At 42.3% G+C, this 26,472-nt stretch overlaps 1 long non-coding RNA gene across 1 annotated transcript in view; it reads left to right on the forward strand.

Annotated features, from left to right (window-relative positions):
* The window catches only part of LOC132534862 (uncharacterized), a 37,233-nt gene that overhangs the window by 4,913 nt on the left and 5,848 nt on the right, over positions 1–26,472 (forward strand). Inside the window, exon 2 of the long non-coding RNA XR_009546604.1 lies at positions 6,677–6,755. This is a non-coding gene — a long non-coding RNA (uncharacterized LOC132534862). The remainder of the gene's footprint in view (positions 1–6,676; positions 6,756–26,472) is intronic.

Here is a 26,472-nt window from a genome sequence, read left to right on the forward strand (position 1 = left end):
TCTGCTATTTCTCCAGCTCTAGATAAAATTTTTTTTTGCCTTCAGGGTTAGTGCAGGGGCTCAGTGCTGCTTTGAATCCACCATTCCTGCCGGTCCTTTTTTTTTCTTTTTCTCTTTTTCTCTATTTTATTCGATAAGATAGAGAGACATGTAGAGGGGAGAGGGAGGTAGGGAGAAAGAGACACCTGCAGACCTGCTTCACCGCTCACTCATGAAGTGTCCCCATTGCAGGTGGGGAGTGAGGGATCGAACCCTGGTCCTTGTGCACAGTACTATGTGCACCACTGCCTCCCCCCACCAGATAAAAATATATTTTAAAAATATTTATTTATTTATTCCCTTGTGTTGCCCTTGTTATTTTTTATTGTTGTAGTTATTATTGTTTTTGTTGTTGGATAGGACAGAAAGAGGAGGGGAAGATGGGGGGGGAGAGAAATATAGACACTTGCAGAGCTTCACCACCTGTGAAGTCACTCCCCTGAAGATGGGAAGCAGGGGGCTTGAACTGGGATCTTTACGCTGGTCCTTGTGCTTTGCGCCACCTGCGCTAAACCCACTGCACTACCGCCCGACTCCCCTGGATAAATCTTTAAAGGGGTGTAGCAGTTGGGGAAATGGCTCAACTGGTACTTCCATGTCTGAAGTTCTCAGTTCTCTGGCACTGCATGTGCTGGAGTGGTGCTCTGACTGACTTCTCTCTCTGTTTCATGTATAATTCCTCTTTCTCATGTAAGACGAAAAACAAATCTTAAAACAGAGAAAGCGGTATAGAAATTAATTTTATTTATTTATTTATTCCCTTTTGTTACCCTTGTTATTTTATTGTTGTAGTTATTATTATTGTCATCGTTGTTGGATAGGGCAGAGAGAAATGGAGAGAGGAGGGGAAGACAGAGAGGGAGAGAAAGGTAGACACCTGCAGACCTGCTTCACTGCCTGTGGAGCGACTCCCCTGCAGGTGGGGAGCCGGGGGCTCGAACCAGGATCCTTACTCCGGTCCTTGTGCTTTGCGCCTCCTGCACTTAACCTGCTGCACTACCGCCTGACTCCCAGAAATTAATTTTGAAGGCTGGGGGAGATTGGTTATGCAAAAGAACTTTTATGCCCGAGGGTCTGATGTCCCAGGTTCAATCCCTGACACCACCATAAGCCCAAATGGAGTTGGGCTCTGGTAAAAAAAAAAAATTAAATTAAATTACATCTATATATGAGAGAGATGGGAGGGTGAGTTTAGAGAAGAAACATGTCACTGTTTTGCCCTTGAACTTTACTGCCAGAAGGATTTAAGAAGATCTAAGAATATTTTAAACATTTGTTCGTAGTAGAATTTGGTCCCTGAAATGAGGCAGTTGACTCTGTAAAGCTCTTGGGTCTGTGAATTCTCACTGAGAGGACTGAGTGTTTGGTGGGCCTGTGTGGAAACTGCAGATAGAGCAGGAGTTGGAGGGAGAATGAGTTTTTCCAGGTGCACTTACAGTGACAGCATGCTGGCAGCCCGAAGTGGACCAGGGCGGGAGAATTGGCAGCCCAGGCATGGGGAAACACTATCCATCCAGGCCTTGTCTCTGGAAAGCTGGGTGTTGAATATTTGTCAGCACACCTCTACCTGTGATCCCTCCCAGGCACCCCAGAAGCCCAGAGAGCATCCAGTTTCCTCTATCTCCCTTTTCCTTTAATTTATCTCTGACTCCGTCAAAAAAAAAAAAAAAGAAAAAGAAAAGGAAAGGGCCAGGTGGTGTCGCACTGGGTTAAGCAAATGCACATGGTGCGAAGCACAAGGACCTGCCCAAGGATGCTGGTTCGAGCTCTGGCTCCCCACCTGCAGGGGGTCCTTTCACAAGCAGTGAGGCAGGTCTGCAGGTGTCTTTCTCTCCTCCTCTATATTTTCTCCTCCTTTCTCAATTTCTCTCTGTCTTATCCAACAATAACAACAACAGTGGCAAAAATGACCACCAGGAGCGGTGGATTCATAGTGCTGGAACCAAGCCCCAGCGATAACCCTGAGCAAAAAAAAAAAAAAAAAGGACTAGGCAGCAGCCCAGTAGGTTGTAGGTTGTATGGTAGATAAAGTATTGGATTCTCTAGCATAATGTACCAAGTTCAATGCCCAGCATCACTTGTGCCAGAGTGATGCTCTGGTTCTTTCTGTCACTAACAAATCTTAAAAAAAAGAAACTAAGATTATAAACATCCATATTCACTATCACCCTCTCAGATTCTCTAGTTTTGTAGAGATATAATTGACTAAAACATCATGTAAGTTGGGGGCCGGGTGGTAGTGCTCCAGATTAAATGCACATAGTACTAAGCACAAGGACCTGCACAGGGATCCTGGTTCGAGCCCCTGGCTCCCCACCTGCAGGGGGGTCGCTTCACAAACAGTAAAGCAGGTCTGCAGGTGTCAGTCCTCCTCTCCCCCTTGCTCTTTTCTCTTCCTCTCTCAATTTCTCTCTGTCCTATCGAAAAAGGAAAAAAAAAAAAAGATAAAATGGCCACAGAAGTAGTGAATTCACACTGCAGGCACCAAGCCCCAGTGATAACCCTGGAGGCTAAATAAATACGTAAGTAAAGCATCATGTAAGTTTAACTTGTGGAATGTTTGATTTGATGTATTGATATACTGTAACATGATTACCATCCTAGCCTCAGCTTAGATTTACCAGTTTTGTTCATTTGTCTTTTCTCTTCTGTTTATATGAAAAGTAGTTGTAGAACAACTTCCTCTGCTACCTACCTCCTCCCTACTTATCCTTCCACTTTCCCTCCTCTGTGTTCTTTCTAGCCAGACATTCTGACTCTCCCCTTCCCAGCTTCCACTCCTTCCAGCCATTAAATCCTGGCCTTTCTCTCCATCTCTCTTTCCCTTTAGAAATTGCATTTACTCAAGGTAGAGAGGGAGAGAGAACCAGAACATCACTTTGGGACATGAGATGCAGGGGGTCACACTTGGGACTTCACTATTCCAAGTTTAGCTTGCTACTTACCAGGCTACCTCAGGGCCTTCCCCATCTGACAGCCCCTTTCCTTCATCTTCATTGGCCCAGTGACACAAACACACCCCTCCTCCCCAAACTCCAGAATCTGTGGTTCTCTAACAGACTTCTCAACATCCTCTAGCCCTCACACTTGCTGTGACCCACCTTAAAATGCAGATCTGACCTTGTCAAGTGTAAATCCACTTTGAGGACCCAGCTATCTCCCCACCCCAGGTTTAGAGCCCTACCATGGCCACCTCCTTCTTGTATCTAAACTCAAGGCTTATGAAGCTCTGATCACCTGACTCCTGACCCGCCTCACCTCACTGCCTCCCACCCCCGATTACAGTCCTTCCCAACGCCTGGGGCCTGCCCTTCCCCAACTCCTATTCCTTCTTTCATCTTTCTTTCTCAAGGATGCTTTGTCTACCTCCCGAAGTCGCGGAACCCTCTATGGCGACCTCTCCTTGTGCATTCCCAGAGCACTGATATTTAATCTGGTGATTCTCTGAGACAGCGAGGTCTCCAGGTCTTCTCCTCTGCTGGTCCTTACATCCTCACTGTGCTGCCGGGCACATTGCAGGAGCTGAGTAATTTTTGTTGAATGAATGAAGTTAAATCCTGCGTTAGGAGGTGGCGTTCAATTCAGAGAGCTACTTTCTCATCCCCGAGGTTGCCATCTAGTGGCGGCTATTGGGATTACAACACAGGGCCCACTGTCAAGGAAGGCCCTTTGCAGCTGGTGGATCTGTCCATGTGTTCCGGTGCTGCCCAAAAGGGAACCTGTACAGGAACGGCGACTGGGTGTATTGCTTCAGATTTTGTACAGGACACATGACAACGCTGCCTATTTGGTATCTGAGCAAAGAGAATGAATCTGCCTCCCCAGGGGCTTCTGTGCTAAGAGATCTGTCATTCCACACCAGAAGGACGAACCCGTGTTTTTGATTTTGATGTTCTCCCTTCTATTTCTGTTTGGAAAAACAGGAAGGGAGAAAAAAAAAGAGTTTTGTTATGTGAAATATACCCAATCTGAACTTTGAGTTTGGCTTAATGGTTGCAGAATGCCAAACAAGACTCACTTTGCAGGGTGCACCTATGACAGCACATTTGGGGGGGGGGGTTTGGTTGGTTACAATTCTCTCTCACTCCTTTTTTTTCTTTTTTGCCTCCAGGTTTATTGTTGGGGTTCAGTGCCTGCACCACTGCTCCTGGAGGCCATTTTCCCCCCTTTTGTTGCCCTTGTTATTGCAGCCTTGTGGTTATTATTGTTATTGTTGATGTCGTTTGTTGTTGGATAAGACAGAGAGAAATGTAGAGAGGAGGGGAAGACAGAGAGGGGGAGAGAAATACAGACACCTGCAGACCTCCTTCACCGCCTGTGAAGCGACTCCCCTTGCAGGTGGGAAGCCTGGGGCTTGAACTGGGGTCCTTAGGACGGTCCTTGGGCTTTGCGCCACTTGCGTTTAACCCGCTGGCCCGACCCCCTCTTTTCTTTTTCTTTTTCTCTTCCCTTCCTTTCTTCCTTCCTTTTTTTTTTACCAGAGCACAGTTAAACTCTAGTTTTTGTTGGTGCTTGGGACTGAACCTGTAACCTTTGGTCTTTCTGCATAACAACTATGCTATCTCTTTAATCACACTTGGAAAATGCATTAAACTTACATTACTGAATGCAAAAAATTGTTCTTTAAAAATTATTTTATTTTATTGTTTTGCCTCCAAGGTTATCACTGGGCACTATGAATCCACTGCTTCTGGTGGCCATTTTCCCTTTATTTTTTTATTTTATTGGACAGGACAGAGAGAAATTGAGAGGAGAGGGAGAGAAAGAGAGGGAGAGTGAAGTGTCTCTCCCTATCACCAACCATCTCAAATGTTTTTTAAAGAATAGATCATATATCAAATACATGAAATAGGTGTTCTTTGCTACATTTTTGAGACAAATTGATATATATGTGTATATATATATATATATTTTTAGTTAAAGTGTGGGAGTAAATTTATTAAAACTTTCTATGTTGAGTAAATTCAAAGGAGCCAGGGTGTTCATTTGAATCGTCAAGTTAGAGGTTTAAGAAATGTGCTGGGGGTAGGGCGGTGGTGCAGTGGGTTAAGCGCATGTGGCGCAAAGCACAGGGACCGGCATAAGGATCCCGGTTCGAGCCCAGGGCTCCCCACCTGCAGGGGAGTCGCTTCACAGGCGGTGAAGCAGGTCTGCAGGTGTCTGTCTTTCTCTCCCCTCTCTGTCTTCCCCTCCTCTCTCCATTTCTCTCTGTCCTATCCAACAACGAATAGCGTCAACAATGGCAATAATAATATCCACAACGAGGCTACAACCACAAGGGCAACAAAAGGGGGAAAAAATGGCCTCCAGGAGCGGTGGATTCATGGTGCAGGCACCGAGCCCAGCAATAACCCTGGAGGGAAAAAAGAAAAAAAAGAAATGTGCTATCCAAAAGACCACTGGGGCTGACGAGATAGCTCACTGAGTAGGACTGTAGCAAGGTACATGCCTTGCCATGTGTGTGGCCTAGGTTCAAGCCCTGACTCCATATGGGAGTACCATGGCACCATGGCAGGTCTGGTAATGTGGTGTCTCTCCCTCATTTTCTCTCTTTTGATCTGAATTTTAAAAAATTGGCTAGGTAGGACTAAAATACATGAGGCCCCACTGTAAAACAAAACAAACATAAAGCAAACAAACAACTGTAAATGGTGAGTTTTATTGTAAAGGGAAAATTGAACATGCCTGAGGATCACTTGTGCTAATTTGTTAAAGCATCATTTGCTAGCCCCCCCCAGCTCCCTGACTTTCTCATTCTGAAGTAGTACCCAAGAATCTGCATTCATCGCCACCTTACAGATGGTGTAGCCTGTGCAGAGATTACACTCGAAAATTGGGAAAGCAGTGAATCATACCCTAGTTTACTGTGGTTTCCTGTTTTCTCTTTTCCTGGAAGGCTCAGAATTCACTCAGCTTTCCCAACACTCTTTGGGGGATAGCATGACCCAGGAGTGCGTCATATCCCTGAGCAGGTGTCAGGGAATGTTACACTGTGGATAATGTCACTTCACAGTATCTACTGTGACCAGGAGAGGGGTGTCAGGTTGGTGGCGTAGGTAGGTCTCTGTGCTCTTCCAGTATTGGCTCATATGGAGTTTCAGGAAGTGTCTGGGCCAGGCCTTTGTTGGTGTGTATCTTAGACTGTCAGAGGAGACTTGTCTTTTTGTTTTTAGATTGATATCACATTAGCTGATGACATCATGTAGCTTTCAGTTATACAGCCTTACATGGTATATCCTATATATGGTGGCCTGGGAGGTGGCACAGTAGCTACAGTGTCCTATTTAAAGGCACGAGATCCTGGGTTTGATCCCTAGTGTCCTGTGTGATGATCTGGTTTTATCTCTTTTATCCATCTTTCCTTCCTTCCTTATTTCTTTATTTATTTACTTTTAGAAGAGATAGAGAGGCACTGAGAGACTGAGAAAGACCATAGCACCAAAGCTTCCTTCAGTACAGTGGGAACCAGACTTGAACCCGCACTGAACACATGACAAAGTCACACGCTATCCAAATGAGCTATTTAGCTGGCCTTTTTTCTCATGCTAATAAATACATCTTAAAAGAGAAAAGGTGGTTCAGAGTAGTGAAGCCCTGGTAACAACAATGTCAACATTCATATCTATTTCTCCCACAGGGTGTTGGCAGCTATTACCTCCTGTTTGGCTCCCTGTACTGCAGGCTCCATGAGGAACCCAGACCCTCCTGACACACAGGTAAGGTGTACTGGTACTGTATGCACTTTGGGAGATATTTATTCTCACTGTGGCACTGTTTTTACCACTTGTGGGGCTTCCCCCATGCAGGCAGGGACTGGAGGCTTGAACCCTAGTACTTGTGTACTGTGATAGGTGTGCTCTACCAGGTGCACCACTCTTTGGCTTCTTCTTTGCCTTTTTCTTTTGCCTTCCTCCCTCCCTCCCTCCCTCCTTTCCTTTCTTCCTTCCTTCCTGTTGTTAAAATTTTCGGAGGCTCTTGTTGGCTGGGATAGCTTCACAGGCGGGTAACAGAGACGTGGAGACAACGGCTGGGCAGGGAAGCTGTATTTCTTTATTCAGGAACAACGATTCATAAACTAAACCAAACTAATCACCAAACAGAACTCTGCTGTCTCTTTGCGGCGGCGCAAGCACTCTCTCTTACTCTGGAACTCTGCAACTCTGCAACTCTCGAACTCAGGAACTCTTCAACTCTGGAACTCAGGAACTCTCGAACTCAGGAACCCTCTCTCAGGGTTCCTTGGGGCGGGGCCAAGCGGGCCGCGAAATTAACTGGACTGATCCAATTCTCTTGGCGGGGGAGGGCTAGAACAAACCAATGTAAAGCATACGACACCTTCCTTCCTTCCTTCCTTCCTTCCTTCCTTCCTTCCTTCCTTCCTTCCTTCCTTCCTTTGTATTGCCACCAGGGTTATTGCAAAGCTTCTCCCTCTGCAAGAGGGGATCAGGGGTTTGAACCCTGGGTCCTTGCATGTTGGAACATGTGTGCTTAACCAGGTATACCACCACCCTGCTCCCTGGCAGCCATTTTCTCCCTTTTTTCTCTTTTGTTGTGAGTGGTAAAGCAGGGCTGCAGGTGTCTCTCTGTTCTGTCTTTCTTCCTCTTTGTCTCTTTCTACTCTTCAATTTATGGGATGGTGGTGAGGGGAAGCTTCATGAACAGAAAGGAAGCAGGGGGCAAGCAGGTCTGCAGGTATCTCCTTCTTTCTATCTCTACCTTCCCTCTCTATTTCTCTCTCTCTATCCAATAAATAATAAAACAAAAAAGTAAGTAAAGTATATTAAAAAACAAACAACAAAAACCCAAAACTCTAAAATAGCATGTGCATAAGAACTCAGGTTCAAGCCCCTGGTCCCCACTTTCAGAGAGGGTAGCTTCACAAGAGGCGATACAGTGCTGCAGATTTCTCTCTTTCTCCCTGCTCCCCTCCCTCTATCTCCCCTCCTCCTTTTGATTAATCTGTCTCTATCCAATATATATAACCAAAATAGCATGTTTTAGTGTTGTAAACTGTGTAGATTATTTTACTTCTGGCATATAACAAAAAGGGTCAGGGTACATGTAGCTATCCATGCTCTCCGTAGTTGCCAGAGGCCTCTAGGGGAAGGAAGTGGCCAGAACAGCTCTCACATTTTTGTAACCGGCATTATGCACTTCCTATTAAAAAACATTGAAAAGAATGTGAATAACCTTCCCAGGGGGAGAAATGGTTAATTTCCTGTTGACTGACAGCGGAGGGATGCTATGTACTTATAATTATTAAATTAAATCAGTGAGAAAGACTTAAATTAAGCTGGCTTGGTTAATTCTCTTGGCTGTTAGAAAAATGTCACCATGAATCAGATTCTTTGACCACATCAGGGCTTTTAAAGAATTCAATCATACAATCTTAGCAGGACAGTGATCAGATCTGTACAGCACTCAGGCTCCTTCCAGATGAATTTGTTATAAAGCCTTGACTTAACACACCCTTCCTTTCAGCAGCTCTTCAAGTACAGGCTTTTGAGTGACTGCTCCTTCCAAGCAGATGAAGCAGCAAGGAAGCCTGCTTTTAGATCAGTTAGGCAGCCTTGTCTGAATAAATGCTTATGTCTAGGTTTCACTGGCATCTCCATTTCTGGCATAATGGATAATTCTTACCCTAGAATGTTTGTTGATCACTATAGTATCTGTTTGAGTTAACTGCCATAATTTGTATTCTGGTCTCATTGGTGAGCAAGGCAAGCTTATCTGTTCATCTTTCAGTGGGGTTTCACCCCATTAAAAGCTGTGAGATTATCAATTTACCCTCCCCCCCAGATGACAGTGAAATCACATGGGCACATTTATTGCTAGGACAGATGTGCCTGTCATTTGTTCTCAGGGACAGACCATATTCTTCAGTTTCAATGACTTCAATTTAAAGAAAAGGTAATCAGAGCAGCCTGGGAAATAGCTCTACTGGTAGAGGATAGGACTTGGATGTCTGGGGTTTCTGGCTTGATGCCCGGTGCCACATGCACTAGAGTGATGCTCTGACTTCCTTCTCTTTCTCTCATGTGAAAACTCTTTCTCTAGCATATCATATGAAATAAATAAAATAAATCTTAACTAGGGGTAGTCATAATTCCCCTGGCTCCTGAAGATATCTGCTTGGAAATTCAGTGGTGCAGACACTGGAGCTTGAGGATTCTGATGGAGGAGACACTATCATGGCTCCTTACCCTTAGCCACTCCGCAGAACTCTCAAAACAGACTTCTCAGCAGACACTGGAGGATTTACAGACTTGATCTCTGCCTTACCTTCGTGTTCTCATTTCTTCATCCCTCTGTATCTTCCACAGTGAAGCTTTGCCCTGCAGGTGTGGAGTGGGGGCTTGAATCCAAGTCTTTGCACATATAACATGTATACTCAACTAGGTACTACACCACCCAGCCCCTGGGTCTTGAGTCTTTCTGCCTGCTACCACTTTTCTGGTCATGGATTTATATATACATAAAATGAGCTTAACTCTGGAAATGAATGTACTATTTTAACTGGAACGTAGTTTATTATAGTTACTGATTTATTTCTTTTTTAATATTTATTTATTCCCTTTTGTTGCCCTTGTTGTTTTTTATTGTTGTAGTTATTGTTGTTGATGTCGTCGTTGTTGGATAGGACAGTGAGGAGGGGAAGGCAGAGAGGGGGAGAGAAAGACAGACACCTGCAGACCTGCTTCACTGACTGTGAAGTGACTTCCTTGTAGGTGAGGAGCTGGGGGCTCGAACCAGGATCCTTATGCCAATCCTTGCACTTTGTGCCACATGCACTTAACACAATGCGCTACCGCCCAACTCCCCTACTAATTTATTTCTACCATTTTATTACACTCTACCATATTTATTCTGCTTATTCTGTTTGCTTCCCTCCCTACTACCTATTTTTTTTTCTTTTTGTGGATAATAGTTGGTTTTGTCTTACTCCAATTCTAGTTCCCACTCCACCCCAATATTTCGAACATTCTATGTCTAAGTAAGTATGTCTATTTTTCCAGTGGTTGCCCCTGGATGTACAACTCACTCTCTCTCTACCTCTGGTGTTTTTTTTGTTTGTTTGTTTGTTTTTTGTCATTGACTCTTCAGTACTTTTACAGATAAGTAGTTGGAAATGGAAGGATATTTATCAAAGTAATGCCATTCAATTCCTTGAACTATGGACTTAATGCTTGCTGTAATTTAATATTTGTTAAGTAAAGTATCAGGGTATTGGGTAGGGAAACCAGGGGCTTAACAGAAACTGCCAGATAACTAAAACTCAGCATTTTCAGAAGAGGTAAGATCCATGACCCTGAAGGAGCACCTGGGGAGTTCAGACAGAACACAGAGACTGCAACAGCTTATGGGACACCTGCTTTTATTAGGATCTGTGGGTGGAGTGCTTTGGGGTTCCCTGGTTAATGCCAGATCAGTCAGTGCAACCCCAAAGAGCAGGGTTTTAGTAAATTTCTCAAAGGTATGTACAAGGGGAATTCACAGAGAAATGGGGAAGAAAAGTGTGGCAAGACTCTGGGGGCATCATATTGGGAATTCACATTTATTTGTCACTGGGCTGTTAACTAGCAAGAGTCTGGCCACAAAGAAAAGATGCCAAGGCAGCAATGTTATGTAATAGTTTAACCAAACTCACAGCAGTGTGATCAAACATTAAAATATTTAAACAAGTGAAAACCAAGTGACTTGCAAACATTTTTGTAACCCAAGCATGAGAATCATCACCATCTTAAACCTGACACCAGTGGTTTTGAAACAGTCCTTTGTTGGTAGCTTAAAAGTCTGTGTAGCCAGGAGTAGTGTGCCAGAGTTAGATTGAAGATAGGCAAAAGGTAGAGAATGGGGATTATGAAAGAACAAGTAGGAAAGGAAACCTTGCACTTTTAACTCAAGAAAGTTCCCAGGAAGATCCATTTCAGAAGAGTGCATACTGTAAATGAGAACCTGGAAACTGACTCATTTAAAATAATGTCCGTGTACTTTGAAGAATGTGTATGTACAGACATGAGTGTTCCAACTTTAAGGAACTAATCTAAAGCATGTCTACATCTTTGTATCTTAAAGACAGTAAGCAACTGACTAACCTCAAACTTGTCTAATAGATGCATCAGAATTCCTGATGGGTGAGGCTGGCAATATAGCTCAACTACATAGTGCATTTGCTTTGCCATGAATGTGACCCAGGTTCAAGTTCAGCCCTTACCACACTGGAGGAAGCTTTGGTACGATAGTATCTTTCTTCCTCTCCTTCTGTCTCTCTGTCTCTGTCTGGAAAAGTCAGCCCAGAGGAGTTCCCACCCATACCTTTGTATAATTTCTTCCCTCTAACAATCAGAATATGCTCAAGATGATGAAATGATTATTCCCATGATTATTTTACATTATATAAGGTTGTACTTATAATTTTGAGTCTTGATTTTGAATTAATCAAGCAGGAAACTTTCTGAGTGGACCTTACCTATTCAGGGAGAAGAAACTCTTTTAGAGGAGGAAAAGGAGGAGGAGGAGGAAAGGGAGGAAGAGGAGGAAGCCTGCAGCCTGGGAGGTGGCATAATTGTAGAAAGCATTAAATTTGCAAGTATAGAATCCCAAATTTAATCCCTTGCATCACAAGTACTAGAGTGATGCTCTGAATCTTTTTCCATCTCTTTTTTCCCCCTCACAAATAAATATTTTAAAAAAGAAGTCCTCTAGTGGCAGAGGTTTCAGTAGCAGAAACACTGTCTCTTTTGTTGAATTTGAAGAAACACACTGCTACAAATTCTGCATCTGCAAAGTAAGGATTTCTGCCAACAAATCAGCAAATCAAAGGAACTTGAAGATACAGTCAAACCTCCCAGATGAGAAGATATGCAGACTGACATTTCTAGTATTGTGAGACGGAACAGATGGCCACAGCCCTTACTCTGACCCACAGACATCGAGATAATTGATATAAGCTTCTATAATTACAGTAATTTGTATGAGGCAATAGGGAATGATTATAATTCTGCTCTCTAAAATCTGAATGTTTGCTTCTTTCTCAGTTAAAGGTTTAGACTTGCTAATTCTCTCTTTTAGATAAGTTTTGTTTAACCCAACATGGAGTTCTATTACCCTTTAGACAGAGGTAATCTTCTAGGTAGGGTTCAATCCGGACTAAAGAGATATTTCCTTGAACTCTCCCTTAAAATACCTGATGAAAACTCAAATCCTGTCATATCTTTCTGATACCTTGACACTGAACTTCTCTGCAGTTCTCTGGGCAAGTCACTGCAATTCTCCCTTGTTGCAGTGAGTCAGTAAACTTTGATCCTTGATTACAAAATTATAAGATTTCAGGAGTATAGTCTTACCTATATTTATTTGTGTGTATAAAGATACCCCCTACCATGTCCAGAAAATGTAGTAAAGATGAAGATTCTCGGGGGCCTGGGTGATGTCACACCCAGTTAAGTGCACATAGTAGTAAGTGCAAGGACCTGAGAAAGGATCTGGGTTTGAGCCCCTGGATCCTCACAGACAGCGAAGCAGATCTGTAGGTGTCTTTCTCTTTGCCTGTCTCATCCTCCCCTCTTAATTTCTCTCAACCCCCCAAAAATGGCTACTGGGCACTATGGGTTTATAGCGTTGGCACCAAGCCCCAGAAATAACCTTGGAGTCAAAAGAAAAAAAAAGATGAAGATTCACCAAATAAGTTTGATATATTGGTTGCCCATGTACCTATTACCACTTTCTAAATTACACACTGAGGATGCTATCTAAACACTGTCAAATAAAATTATACAACCAGACACACAGATGTGCAAGTGTACACATACACCTGTATGAACACTCACACCTGTATACACACTCACACATGAATCTTTCTCCCAACAATAAAACCGATTTGAGAGTAATTTCTGCAGGGCACATTTTTACCTGCAGGGAAGGGTTTCATTTGCTCGTCCCAAATAAAATTCTAAGCGGTGGAATATATGTGGAGTTTTTCTGACAGCACGCTTCCTTGTGAAGCCAGAAGAAATGGTTTCTGGAACTCATACATGTGGAATGAGCCACACCTAACATTAGTTGATGACCAAATCCTTGTTCCCATTGTCCTCTCTCTCTCCCTATTTCTTGCTATTGGAGCCCTTCTCATGTGTGTGAGGCTCTAAAGAAGCTGTAATACTCCTTCATGGAGTATTTGTGTAGACAGGCTAGGGAACCATCAAGGCTCCTTCCAAACAATGAAGAGTTCCTTTTTTCTGCTTCCTTCCTACAACCATATTCCAATGACGAACTATCTAAATGGAATCACATTTAGGAAGACATATTTCATAGCCATGGATGACAAAGATCAGTGAAAGATAATGCATGTTAATGTTGGTGTAATCATTCAAATTAGGGCAAAAATGTCCTTATGACTCATTGGAAGCTTGTCACCTACTAGCTGGGTCTTTGACTTGGGGAACAAAGCCCCTTTCTGCTGATTTATGTCTTCTTGACCTGAAATAATCAGACTTTAAAAGAATTAGGAGGGGAGTCGGGTGGTAGCGCAGCAGGTTAAGTGCACGTGGTGCAAAGTACAAGGACTGGCTTAGGGATCCCGGTTTGAGCCCCCGGCTCCCCACCTACAGGAGAGTTGCTTCACAGTTGGTGAAGCAGGTCTGCAGGTGTCTTTCTCTCCCCCTCTCTGTCTTCCTTTCCTCTCTCCATTTCTCTCTGTCCTATGTAACAACGATGACATCAATAACAACAATAACTATAAAAACAATAAAAATAAGGGCAACAAAAAGGAAAATAAATAAATACATATTAAAAAAGAATTAGGAAAATATTTATTTGAGAATAGGAATTATGATTCAGGTGTGCAACCAAGGACCAGTCAGTCCCACGTACGTGCTGTTAAGGTTAAGGTATAACGAAGTTTTAAAGGACCAGGCAAAGAGAGAGTGTGAGGTTAGGTTATTCATGGTGACACCTTTTGGACTGGCTCTTAAGTTTTTCTAGGGTTGGTGGATAGAAAGTCTTTAGACAACTCTGTAGTGCGGGGATCTTCTGCTAAAGCCATAAAATGATCTCTGTTTTTGGCATACTCACCAAATTGCTAAATAATGTTCACAAATGGATGTTTAGTTATCCCTTAGAAGCCTCAACATGGTAGCATAGAAACAGGATGTATTTTACTTGACTCAAAATTAAGTTCCACAGGCTGATGGATGCAGAACCATGTATTCTTTTCATTAAGACACAAGGATCTTGGGGCCAGGTAGTAGGACACCAGGTTAAGTGCACATGGTGCAAAGTGCAAAGACGAGGTGTAAGGATCCAGTTCCAGCCCTCCCCACCTGCAGGGGGGTTGCTTCGCAAGCAGTGAAGCAGGTCTGTAGATGTCTTTCTCTCCCCTTCTCTGTCTTCCTCTCCTCTCTCGATTTCTCTCTGTCCTGTCTGACGAACAACGACAGTAATAACAACAATGACAGTAACAACAGGGGCAACAAAATTGGGAAATAATGGACTCTAGGAGCAGTGGATTTGTATATCAGGCACCAACCAAGCCCCAGAGATAACTCTGGAGGCACAAGAGAGAGAGAGAGAGAGAGAGAGAGAGAGAGAGAGAGAGGGAGAGAGAGAGAGAAAAGAAAGACAAGGATCTCACATGTTGTAAGCCTGGCAAAAGGATGAAGTTTCAGTACTATGGTATTTTTCTGTCTCATTGTCTGGCTCAGAGCAGTGACAACAACAATAAGAAAGCAAAAACAATAACAACAAAAGAACCCCAAAGAACAATAGCGGCAACAACACAACCAGAACTCCATGTCACTTTTCAGATAACCCAAAGAAAATGCTCATATTTGGCCATTGAGGGCATTTGTAAGATTGGAAACTCTGAGGTGTGGTTGTGAATTTTGGCTTTAATGCTTTTCACTGGAGTTAATTTAGACAGCTGAAATTTGAGATTTTTTTTTCCCCCACTGTAAAATGAAGCTAATTGTATAGGACTGTGGACTTCAGAAAATTCTGACAAATTAGGAAGTTTTGTTCTATCTATTGTGCTGAGAACAGTCTGCTGGGTCTGCTCCTACTATGAGTGGAAGGAGGGGGTGTGAGGAGAGCCCATGATCATTGGCTCGTAGTCAGGTCTTTGGTCACCTAGTGACTTTTGATGACTGGAGTGCAAGTGGCAGCCCTTCACTGAATCACACAGGCATACACTGAGAAGATTTGTCAGTCTTGATGGAAGGATATGTAAATCAGACTCAATTCACAGCCTCTCTTAGCAGTTGAATTGAAATTGCACCTAATTTAGACTCATTCATAGTTGTCATTGATGTAAAGAACCGAAAATGCAGAGGAGCTACTACAAGGCCTAATAATTATTTCCGAAATGAAAACCCTACTGCTTTTGCTGTTGCTATGGCAATCTTGAGGGAAGCCTGGTTGCCCACGGTTACCCCTGTTACCAGATGTCACAGGCACTGGAGTCTTAGCTTTGAATGGGTCTCAGAGCATAATGGGAAATAGCACTGGGAACTGGATGAGTGGGTCTGAATAAAGACTTTTCTGTGCCCAGGGGCATTTCTGATATCCCTCTATCCCTTTTTTTCTTATCCCTGATGGGTTCATGAAGAGTCTGTCTCATTATAGGATCATTGAGTCATTGGAGCCAGAGTGTTAAAATTACCCCTTTTCTAAAAGGCCATTCTTGTCTCTCTTCTCTTAGGAAATCTGTTAAAATGTCGAAATAAATAATGCAGACATGTGGTTTAAACCTGAAGAAATGTTAAAGGTATACAGTATAGACACATTTTTACTATCCTGCCCATTTCTTAAAGGTATTTTTTTGTACCTGTATAAGTAAATATTAGATATATTCCTTTCCTTTTCTTTCAAGTTACAAAAATCTTAGACAAAAGAACAAGGTATCATACCTACTGTTCTGCACTTTGCCTTTTTGCTTAGTATACTTGAAATTGTTTCATATCATCTAGAAAGTGCTATCTTCAGTCATTTTTTTTTTTTTTTTAAATAACGCAAAGTACTCCATTACATGTCTGTCTGGCTCAGGGCAATGAAACCCAGATGACGACAAACAACAAAAAGTAAAACAACCTCTAACCAATTCAGATTTATTCACCAGTTGCTACTGACGAACTTTTAAGAGTTTTTTTTTAACCTTTTTTTCTCTTTTAAAAATTTTTTTTATTATCTTTATTTATTGGATAGAGACAGCCAGAAATCAAGAGGGAAGGAGGAGAGAGAGAGAGAGAGAGAGAGAGAGAGAGAGACAGAGAGACACCTGGAGCCCTGCTTCACCACTTGCAAAACTTTCCCCCTGCAGGTGGGAACCGGGGGCTCAAACCTGGGTTCTTGTGCACTGTAACATGTGCACTCAACCAGGTGTGCCACCACCTGGTCTTGAACTTTAAGAGTTTTTTCCCTAGGTCTTTACTGTCTCAAAGAATAGGCAAGCTATCAGGGAAGGGGATGGGATACGGAGTTCTGGTGGTGGGAATTGTGTGGAGTTGTACCCCTCTTATCCTATGGTTTTTGTCAGTGTTGCCTTTTTATAAATGAAAATGAAAATTAAAAAGAGAGAGAGAGAAAGAAAGTTTCAAGGACTTGTCTATATTAGTGCCATTTTGTTATTAGTTTTTTGCTTTTATTGCTACCGGGGTTATTGTCAGGGCTTGATGCCAACACCACGAATTCACCACTGCAGGTGGTCATTCCCCTTCCCCTTTTTTCTTCTTTCTATTTTTTTAAAAAATATTTTATTTTATTTATTTATTCCCTTTTGTTGCCCTTGTTGTTTTATTGTTGTAGTTATTATTGTTGTTGTCGTCGTTGTTGGATAGGACAGAGAGAAATGGAGAGAGGAGGGGAAGACAGGGAGGAGGAGAGAAAGATAGACACCTGCAGACCTGCTTCACCGCCTGTGAAGCGACTCCCCTGCAGGTGGGGAGCCGGGGTTCGAACCGGGATCCTTATGCCGGTCCTTGTGCTTTGCGCCACCTGCGCTTAACCCGCTGCGCTACAGCCCAACTCCCTTCTTTCTAATTTTTATTAGAAAGGACACAGAGAACTGAGAGAAGAGGGAGGATATAGGGCGAGATAAAGATATACTTATGTAGACCTGCTTTTCACCATTTGTGAAGCAGAGACTCTGTAGGTGGGGAGAGGGGCTTGAACCTGGTTTCTTCAGTTTGGTAATATGTGTGTGTAACTGGGTGTGCCGCCTCCCAATCTCCCATAAGTGCCATTTTGCATATGTGAACTATTTGTAGAGTTATTCCTAGACAGACAATTGTTGGGTATGTGGAGATGTGGTCTTTCAAATTTCCCTCCATAGGCTGTGAACTCTGTTGCATAACCCTCCCAAGCCCCAACGCCACCCTACCCCCAAGACACACCAGCAGTATAGAAAGGCTGGTCCTGATAGCCTCATATAGAATATCTTGAAAACATTTGACTTTTTGCCAATCTGATAGGTAAGAAATGGCATATCACTAGAGTTATTTTATTATTGTTTTTATTTTATTTTATTACTTTTTAAAAATTTATTTATTGGGAATTAATGCTTTACATTCAACAGTAAATACAATAGTTGGTACATGCATAACATTTCCCAGTTTTCCATATAACAGTACAACCCCCACTAGGTCCTCTATCACCCTTTTCAATTTGTTTATTTATTTATTTTTTACCTCCAGGGTTATTGCTGGGGTTCGGTGCCTGCATCATGAATCCACTGCTCCTGGAGACCATTTTTTCCCCTTTTGTTTTATCATTGTTGCGGTTATTATTGTTGTTATTGTTGCTGTTGTTGGATAGGACAGAGAGAAATGGAGAGAGGAAGGGAAGACAGAGAGTAGAGAGAAAGACAGACACCTGCAGACCTGCTTCACCACTTGTGAAACGACTCCCCTGCACATGGGGAGCCAGGGGTTCGAACTGGGATCCTTACACTAGTCCTTGTGCTTTGTGCCATGTGCGCTTAACCCACTGCCCTACTGCCCGACCACCAGGGTTCAAGCCCCCTGCCTTCACCTGGAAGGGGGACCCTTCAAAAGCGGTGAAGCAAGTGCTCTTTCTCCTTGGCTCAGTTATACCTGGAAGAAGGAAGTCAGTCTTCCTTGAAGGCAGCTCCATCAATTCAAGGCAGTTCTCTTACCTTGAAGAAGGGGAAATAGTACTTGCCAGGCTGCCAAGTGCCCTCATTTTATCCATCTTTCCATAATACAGTTTTCTGGAAGTAACATCAAAGGTCAGTTTGCCTGCTTTTTCTCTTTTTTGGTCGTAATTGGGTGGCACTGCTCTGGGTTGACTTTTTTAGATAGAGACAGAAATACAGGGAGAAGGAGAGGGAGAGGGAGAGGGGAGGAGGGAGAGAGAAAGGGGGATGGGGGGGAGAGAGAAGTAGATACCACAAGACCAAAGTTTTCACCAGTATGGTAGAGGCCAGGTTAGAACTTGGCTTAGACACATGACAAAGCAGGTACACTATCTAGATGAGCTATTTTGCTGGTTCCAGTTTGTCTGCTTATTAGTAAACCTTGCAAGTAACCCTAAAGTCTTCTGCTTTGGAACTGTGGGTAAGGTTAGGCAACATTAAGAAAAGTCCTATCCAATATGCCCTTAAATGGGCTTTCTCTGAAGAAGGAAAATTGAGTTGCAAGACTAACATACATTTTATAAGAGTCGGCAGTGGGTCAGATTATTACTCTCTCCCTCAGGATTTGGCAAATATGTCCAAAATCTTCACAACATTCACATGCCTATGCTGAACCTTCTAGAAATTGGTGTGTCTTACATGGAAGTAATCTGAACATGACAAACAAAAAGCTTTTCAAAGATATTACTTATTTCAGTGTGATTAATGATGTGAGCTAGTTTTTATGTGGTTTTAGTCTTTGGTCTTTAAGTCATATGCATCTCAGTACTCAACAGGGTCACAGTCCCCCATCCACCCACCTTAGTGGTCCGACTCCTCCTCAAACCCTGTATTTTCATCCCTCCCTTTGTTTCCTAATAAAGTTATTTTCTCCCATTATAAACAGAATACATACTTATAACTGGAACGTTGGAAAACAAAAAGCAGTCAGGTAGTTGAGGAGATATCTAAAAAATAGGAGCTAATTTAAAGTAAATAATGAACCTTTTACTAGAATGAATTTTATGTAGTCAAAAATAGTGTTCATTATGATTCAGTGATAATGTGACAATCTGTTTATATAATGAAGCTAGGTGGAAGTAAATTGATTTCATAATTGAACATATAATGGGATCAACAAAAAAAGGAGAAAGGGTATTCATCAGCATGCTCACTATAATTATCATGGGGTGGTAGATATGTTCACATATTTAAAGTGAAAAATTATTGGATAGGGGGTTGGATCACCAGGTTAAGCACACATAGTAAGAAGCACAAGGACCCACCAAAGGATCTGGGTTTAAGCCCCCAGCTCCCCACCTGTGTGTGGGGGGAATCGTTTCATAAGTGATGAAGCAGATCTGTAGGTGTCTGTCTTTCTCTCCCCCTCTCTATCTTCCCCTCCCCTCTCAGTTTCCCTGTCCTATCATATAAAAAAAAAAAAGAAAAAAAATGGCCTCCAGGAGCAGTGGATTTGTAGTGCCAGCACTGAGCCTCAGCAATAACCCTGGAGGTAAAAAAAAAAAAAAAAAGAGAATAAATGCAGGAAAGCTTACTAAAAGAAGTCCAGTCCAATAATCAGAATAAAGAGGCATTAGAAAATTTAAGTAGAGTGGTTGGACAGTGATAACGCCCAATAGAGTGCACATGTTAGGATGTGCAAGGATCCTGTTTCAAACCACTGATGCCTACCTATAGTGGTGGAGTGGGGTGGGGCAGGGTGCGGGAGAGGAGCTTCACAAGTGGTAAAGTAGTACTGCAGGTGGCTTTCTTGTTCCTTCTCTTATCTCCCATCTCCTCAATTTCTTTATGTGAAAAAGCTAAAAGGTTACTGGGAGCAGTAGATTTCTTGTGCAGGCACTAAGCTCCATCAATGACCATGGAGGCAGTTAAAAAAAAAAAAGAAAGAAAATATAAGTACAAAGAGAAATATCCCTGGGGGTCAGGCAGTGGCACACTGTACCTAGTACAAATGCAAGGAACCACTCAAGGATCCCGGTTTGAGGACCCAGTACCCCACAAGTGGTGAAGCAGGTCTGCAGGTGTCTATCTTTCTTTCTATCTTCCCCTCCTCTCACAATTTATCTCTGTCCTATCCAATTAAAAAAAAGAAAGAAAGAGGAAAAAAAGGACTCCAGGAGCAGTGAATTGGTAGTGCAGGCACACAGCCCCAGCAATAACCCTAGAGGCAAAAAAAAAAAAAAATCTCTCACTTAAATCCTCTATACTCTTCTGGGAACTTTGTTTTTCCCTTTCTTTCTTTTTCTTTTTTCTTCTTGAAGTCAAAATAACATGCTTAGCTTCCTGTTCTTGATTTATCAACAGACAGTATCTGTCGACTTCCTGATCACTCAGATGAGATTTAGTTCTCTTCCTCCCTTCTATTGAATTAACAGTGGTCACCCAGAATTCATATCTACCTGGAGCTTTGAGATGTGACCTTATTTCGAAATAGGGTATTTGCCAGTGTAATTAAGTTAATGATCTCAAGATGATCTCATCCTGGATTTAGGGTGGTCATAAATCTGGTGATTGGTGTCCTTCTGAATACAGGAGAGGATGACACAGAATCCTTAGAACAGGGAGTCAGAAATTGGAGTTTTGAAGCTCCAAGCCAAAGAAAGCCCAAGGTTTCTGAGAGTCACAGAAGCTAGGAGAGAAGCAAGGAACGTGTTCTTTCTACATGGAGGACAATTCTTTTTCTACCAATAATTTCCTTTATTGCTTGACTCTAAATTATTGAGTTGCATTTTTTATATTTATTTGTTTACTTTCCCTTTTGTTGCCCTTTTTTTTATTGTTGTTGTTGTTACTGATGTTGTTGTTGTTGTATATGACAGAGAGAAATGGAGAGAGGAGGGGAAGACAGAGAGGGGGAGAGAAAGATTTCACTGCCTGGGAAGCAACTCCCCTGCAGGTGGGGAGCTGGGGCCTTGAACCAGGATTCTTACACCGGTCCTTGTGCTTTGCACCACATGCACTTAACCCGCTGTGCTACCGCCTGACTCCTGAGATGCATTTTTTTTTGGTAACCCCAAACTAAGCTTGTAGGAGGAACAAAGCCTGCCAACACCTTGATCTCTGACTTTGTGCATCTGGAACTGGAAGAGTATGTTTGTTTTAGTCCATACAGTTTGAGACCATTTTATTTTTTAAATAACTGCTAAACAGCACTGTATAAGTTTAAGATGTACAGCATAAGACTTGACTTCTATCTATTGTGGGAAAATGACCACAGCAAGCTTAATTAACAACCACCATCCATCATCTGTGGCTATTTGTTAGGGCAGCCTTAGGAAATAATATAACTCCCTCTTTCTCCATCTACCTCCATATACACATTCTCCATATACACATTATTACTATTATATTATTTTATTTCTTAATATTTGTTTACTTTATGAGTGATTGAAAGAGACATCTGTGTACCACTCAGCTCTGGCTTGTGTAGTGCTGGAGATTCAACACAAGGCCTCATAAATGTAAGTCCTTCCCTTCACCCATAAAGGTATCTTCCTAACAACCTTACTGCTTTTTGTTTCCCAACTTTCCAGTGATAAATATGTATTCTGTTTATAATGGGAGAAAATAACTTTATTAAGAAACAGAGAGAGGGATCAAAATACAGAGTTTGAGGAGGAGTCAGGCCACTAAGGTAGGTGGATGGGAGACTGTGACCCTGTTGAGTACTAAGATGCATATGACTTAAAGACTGAAGACTAAAGCCATCTGTGTTAGCCCGTCACCACTTTCCCAAGAGGGTTCTTGCCCAGGAAGATACAATTATAAGTCATTAAGTACTTTGTATTTTGTTCTGATAATTTCTGAAAACCAATTTATTCACACAAGGGATTGCACTGTTGGGTACATATTTCCATTCTCAAAAAAACTGGCTGCTCACCTTGGCAAAAAGTACTCATACTTGGCTGAGCAAGTTATAGTATATATACACAATGGAATACTACTTAGCTATTAAAAATGGTGATTTCACCGTTTTCAGCCCATCTTGGATGGAGCTTGAAGAAATCATGTTAAGTGAGATAAATCAGAAACAGAAGGATGAATATGGGATGATCTCACTCACAGGCAGAAGTTGAAAAACAACTTCAGAAGAGAAAACACTAAGCAGAACTTGGAATGAAGTTGGTGTATTGCACTAATGTAATGGGGTCAGGTCCTAGAACATGGTGGCAGAGAACCTAGTGGGTGTTGTATTGTTATGTGGAAAACTGGGAAATGTTATGCATGTACAAACTATTGTATTTACTGTCGGTTATAAAACATTAATCTCCCAATAAGGAAAAAAAAAAGTACTCATACCAAACAACTAACCAACTCTTGTTCTGTGGAGTTCACAAACCCAATCTGTAACTTGGCAGAGTTCATGATGTAAAGCCTGGGCTTGGAGTGGAGTGAGAAGCAGATAGGCAGAGGTTAGTCCTCATCTACTACAGATTAGTTAAAAATATTTGTCACCTTGGATTTCAGCCATTTGGAAAAATCCACTGAGGAATTTCATGAGCTATGAATTGATATGCAAATATATATGTAAATAACATGCAACTCCTTCTGGGCTCCTCTAGAAAAAAATTTCTTCACCAGGCCAATTCAACTGGGTAGAAAAAAACCTTTTGCAAATGGGATTTTCATATTAATAAGGACTGTCATAGAGTAACTTGCACTTGATGCATGTATTTATAACTTTTTAGCAGAATGAGGCAAACTACAGACAGCACTTTGGAGTTGAACCCATTTGCCTACATAGCTGAGGACCATGAAAGCCCCCGTCCTTGGAAAAATACTCTTCCTCTACGACTAGGCTGAATTATTCCACTAGAAGAGCCAAATTCAAATGCTAAAGCAACACTACCAGTTTTTAAAGAACATGGGATACGAGTTTTTTTTTTCTCCCCCAAAATAATGTTTTATTTTTCTGATGGCAAAATGACAATTGCTGATAGTTTGATAAGAAAGGATTTGTGACTAAGTGCCAGGATTTGGTGATTGAAGTTCAAAAAGCCATTTAATTCAAGTGGCAAGGATTAGTTCAAGGAAAGTGAGTTTATTTTCAGGTAGCAACAGCATGAGAAAATGGCTGTATGTCTCATAAAACCCTCTTAACCTCAGCCCAGGGTATGGTGTTTATACAGGAAAAGTGTAGGAGTAGAGGGTCAGTGAGTGAAAGAAATGGGGGACCTGTACCACACTGTTCATTTGAACTTTGAGAGATGTTAAGCATACTCTATAGGATAGCCTTCAAAACCTCTCCAGTGTTTCACTGTTAGTTCTTTTTTTAAATATTTATTTATTTATTTATTCCCTTTTGTTGCCCTTGTTGTTTTATTGTTGTTGTCATCATTGCTGGATAGGACAGAGAGAAATGGAGAGAGACGGGAAGACAGAGTGGGTGAGAGAGAGAGAGAGAGAGAGAGAGAGAGAGAGAGAGACCTGCAGACCTGCTTCACCGCCTGTGAAGTGACTCCCCTGCAGGTGGGGAGCTGGGGGCTCAAACCAGGATCCTTAGGTCGGTCCTTGTGCTTTGCACCACCTGTGCTTAGCCCGCTGCACTACAGCTTGACTCCCCTCACTGTTAGTTCTTCCTCACCCATCCATGGCTGTCCCTAGCTACACAACACACAGTGCATGAGAATGTTCTTTACTGTCAGCATCAAATAAGATAAGCACCAAGAGGTGGAGTAAAAGCTCCTGGGAGAATAAGGTAGAGCTTCTGATGTTTACCCTTTTTCTTTTAAAAAATTTTATTTATAAAATGGAAATATTGACAAGCCCATAGGATAAGAGGGGTACAATTCCACACAATTCCCACCACCAGAACTCTGTATCCCATCCACTCCCTTGAAAGCTTTCCTATTCTTTATCCTTTTGGGAGTATGGTCCCAGTATCATTATGGGGTGCAGAAAGTGGAAGGTCTTGCTTCTGTAATTGTATTTTCACTGAACATGGGCATTGGCAGGTTGATCCATACTCCCAGCCTGTCTCTTTCTTTTCCTAGTAGGGCAGGCCTCTGGGGAGGGGGGCTCCAGGACACATTGATGAAGTCGTCTGCTCAGGGAAGTTAGGTTGGCATCATGGTAGCATTTGCATCTTGGTGACTGAAAAAACATTAAGATATAAAGCAGAAAAAATTGTTAAATAATCAAAAACCTAAAGGCAAGAATATAGCAATGAGATTCGGGGTCTCGATTTTGGAGAAAGCTAGTAGGTCTGTTTTAGGTATATTCCAAGGGGCCCATGACTTTACTAGTTTTTGCCTCAGCCTGACAGCTAACTTGTAGGTGGGACAAAGGTATTATCTGGGGAGATGGTGTCAGAGTTGGAAAAAGGACTAGAAAACTCGATCACGGCAGAGAGTAGCTCCAAAACAAGGGAATATATATAGAGTTAACTGTAAACCCCATTGATTTAATCTGGGGCCCATATTTCATCACAGGAGCCTTTGTAACTTCTGCATCTCTGTAGGTCTGAGCTTGCATTCTGTGGTCATAGCTAGGAACATTCTAGGCTGCGCTAATTTCACGACCCATCTTCCTCGAATGCCAGAGCATGTTGCCTAGCCTCTCTTCGGAGAATGGAACATTCTCTACCATTGTTGATCCATATTGAGGGCAAGGTCCTAAAGGGGCCCACAAAGGAGTACATTATGTTGTTCCTGATGGAGGTGACTAGTTACAGTGGAGAGAGGGACTTGTTAGAGGTTTAGGTCCATTATGTCTGTGCGGGAATCCCAGAGCTCCCTGACTAGGGCCCCAGGTGATGGGGTGGCCTGGTAGTGACCAAAGAGTCATCATTAAGGTGTGCCGGTTTCTTGTCCATATCCAGCTTTTGCAGTCCTTACTTTTCTGACAAGCTTAGCCTTGGAGTGATTGAGGGAAGTAAAATAGGTAGTAGATGAGGAGGGTATCTAAGTGAGTAGAAACTATTTCATTAGGTACTTTATGGTGTCTTTTTTTTTTTTTTTCTAACGATCACTCACTTATGTAAGTTATATGTGTACTTGATAGGGACCTGGGTTTGAGTCCTTCTAGTGTGCTCCAATCATAAGAACAGAATCAAGTGTTTTTTAACTAGTTAATGTCCTACTCTTCCCATCTGTAGTCTGGAGATAATTGATAACTGAGCTCATTCATGTAAAGCTCCTAACTCCTGGTGCTAAGGTACTGCCCAATAAATGTTGGCAAGTGCCTAGCAAGCAAAGAAGATTCTAATGGGAAGGAATTTCATAATCAGTCTGAATAGCCAACAAAGCAATAACATAAGAAAAACAATCAAATTATTGTCATGGGTTTTAACTCATAAGTGTGAGGCCTGATCATGAACAAATTCAAAGCATGTTGGAGAAGGCAGGGTATAAAAGCAAGCACAAGTGTTGCTTGTGGGTGAGCACTCGCTTCTGGAAGGCAAGTACTCCTTGTTTTGAAAAGTACCCCAGAGCACTTGTAAAACTTTTATTTTGAAATTGTCTGACATTCACAAAAATAGAGACAATGTTCTAACGAAATACATGTAAACACAACAGCTATCAATGTTTACCTCACCACCATCTTCAGCTTTTCTTTTCTTTTTTTCTAGCAATTTATGGCTTTTTTTTTTTTTTTTTTGCCTCCAGGGTTATTGCTGGGGCTCAGTGACTGCACTATGAATCCACTGCTCCTGGAGGCTATTTTCCCCCCCTTTTTTTGCCCTTGTTGTTTATTGTTGTTATTGATGTCATTGTTGTTGGAGAGGACAGAGAGAAATTGAGAGAGGAAGGGAAGACAGAAAGGGGGAGAGATAGACACTAAGATAACCATCATAGTTTTCACAATGTCTTACTGCCAGTTTGGCTGCACCCCCCTTTTCTTTTTCTTTTTTTTTTTTTTCCAATTTTTAAAAAAAAATTTTTTTTTTAATTTTATTTATTCCCTTGTTGTTTTATTGTTGTAGTTATTATTATTGTTGTTGTCGTCATTGTTGGATAGGACAGAGAGAAATGGAGAGAGGAGGGGAAGACAGAGAGGAGGAGAGAAAGACAGACACCTGCAGACCTGCCTCACCGCCTGTGAAGTGACTCCCCTGCAGGTGGGGAGCCGGGGCTCGAACCGGGATCCTTATGCCGGTCCTTGTGCTTTGCGCCACCTGCGCTTAACCCGCTGCGCTACAGCCCGACTCCCAATTTTTTTTTTTTTTTTTTACCAGAGCACTGCTCAGCTCTGGCATATGGTGGTGCAGAGGATTGAACCTGGGACTTTAGAGCCTCAGGCATGAGAGTCTCTTTGCATAACCATTATGCTATCTACCCCTGCCC

This window comes from Erinaceus europaeus, chromosome 20 (genome assembly GCF_950295315.1).
Source record: "Erinaceus europaeus chromosome 20, mEriEur2.1, whole genome shotgun sequence".
NCBI classification, from domain to species: domain Eukaryota; kingdom Metazoa; phylum Chordata; class Mammalia; order Eulipotyphla; family Erinaceidae; genus Erinaceus; species Erinaceus europaeus.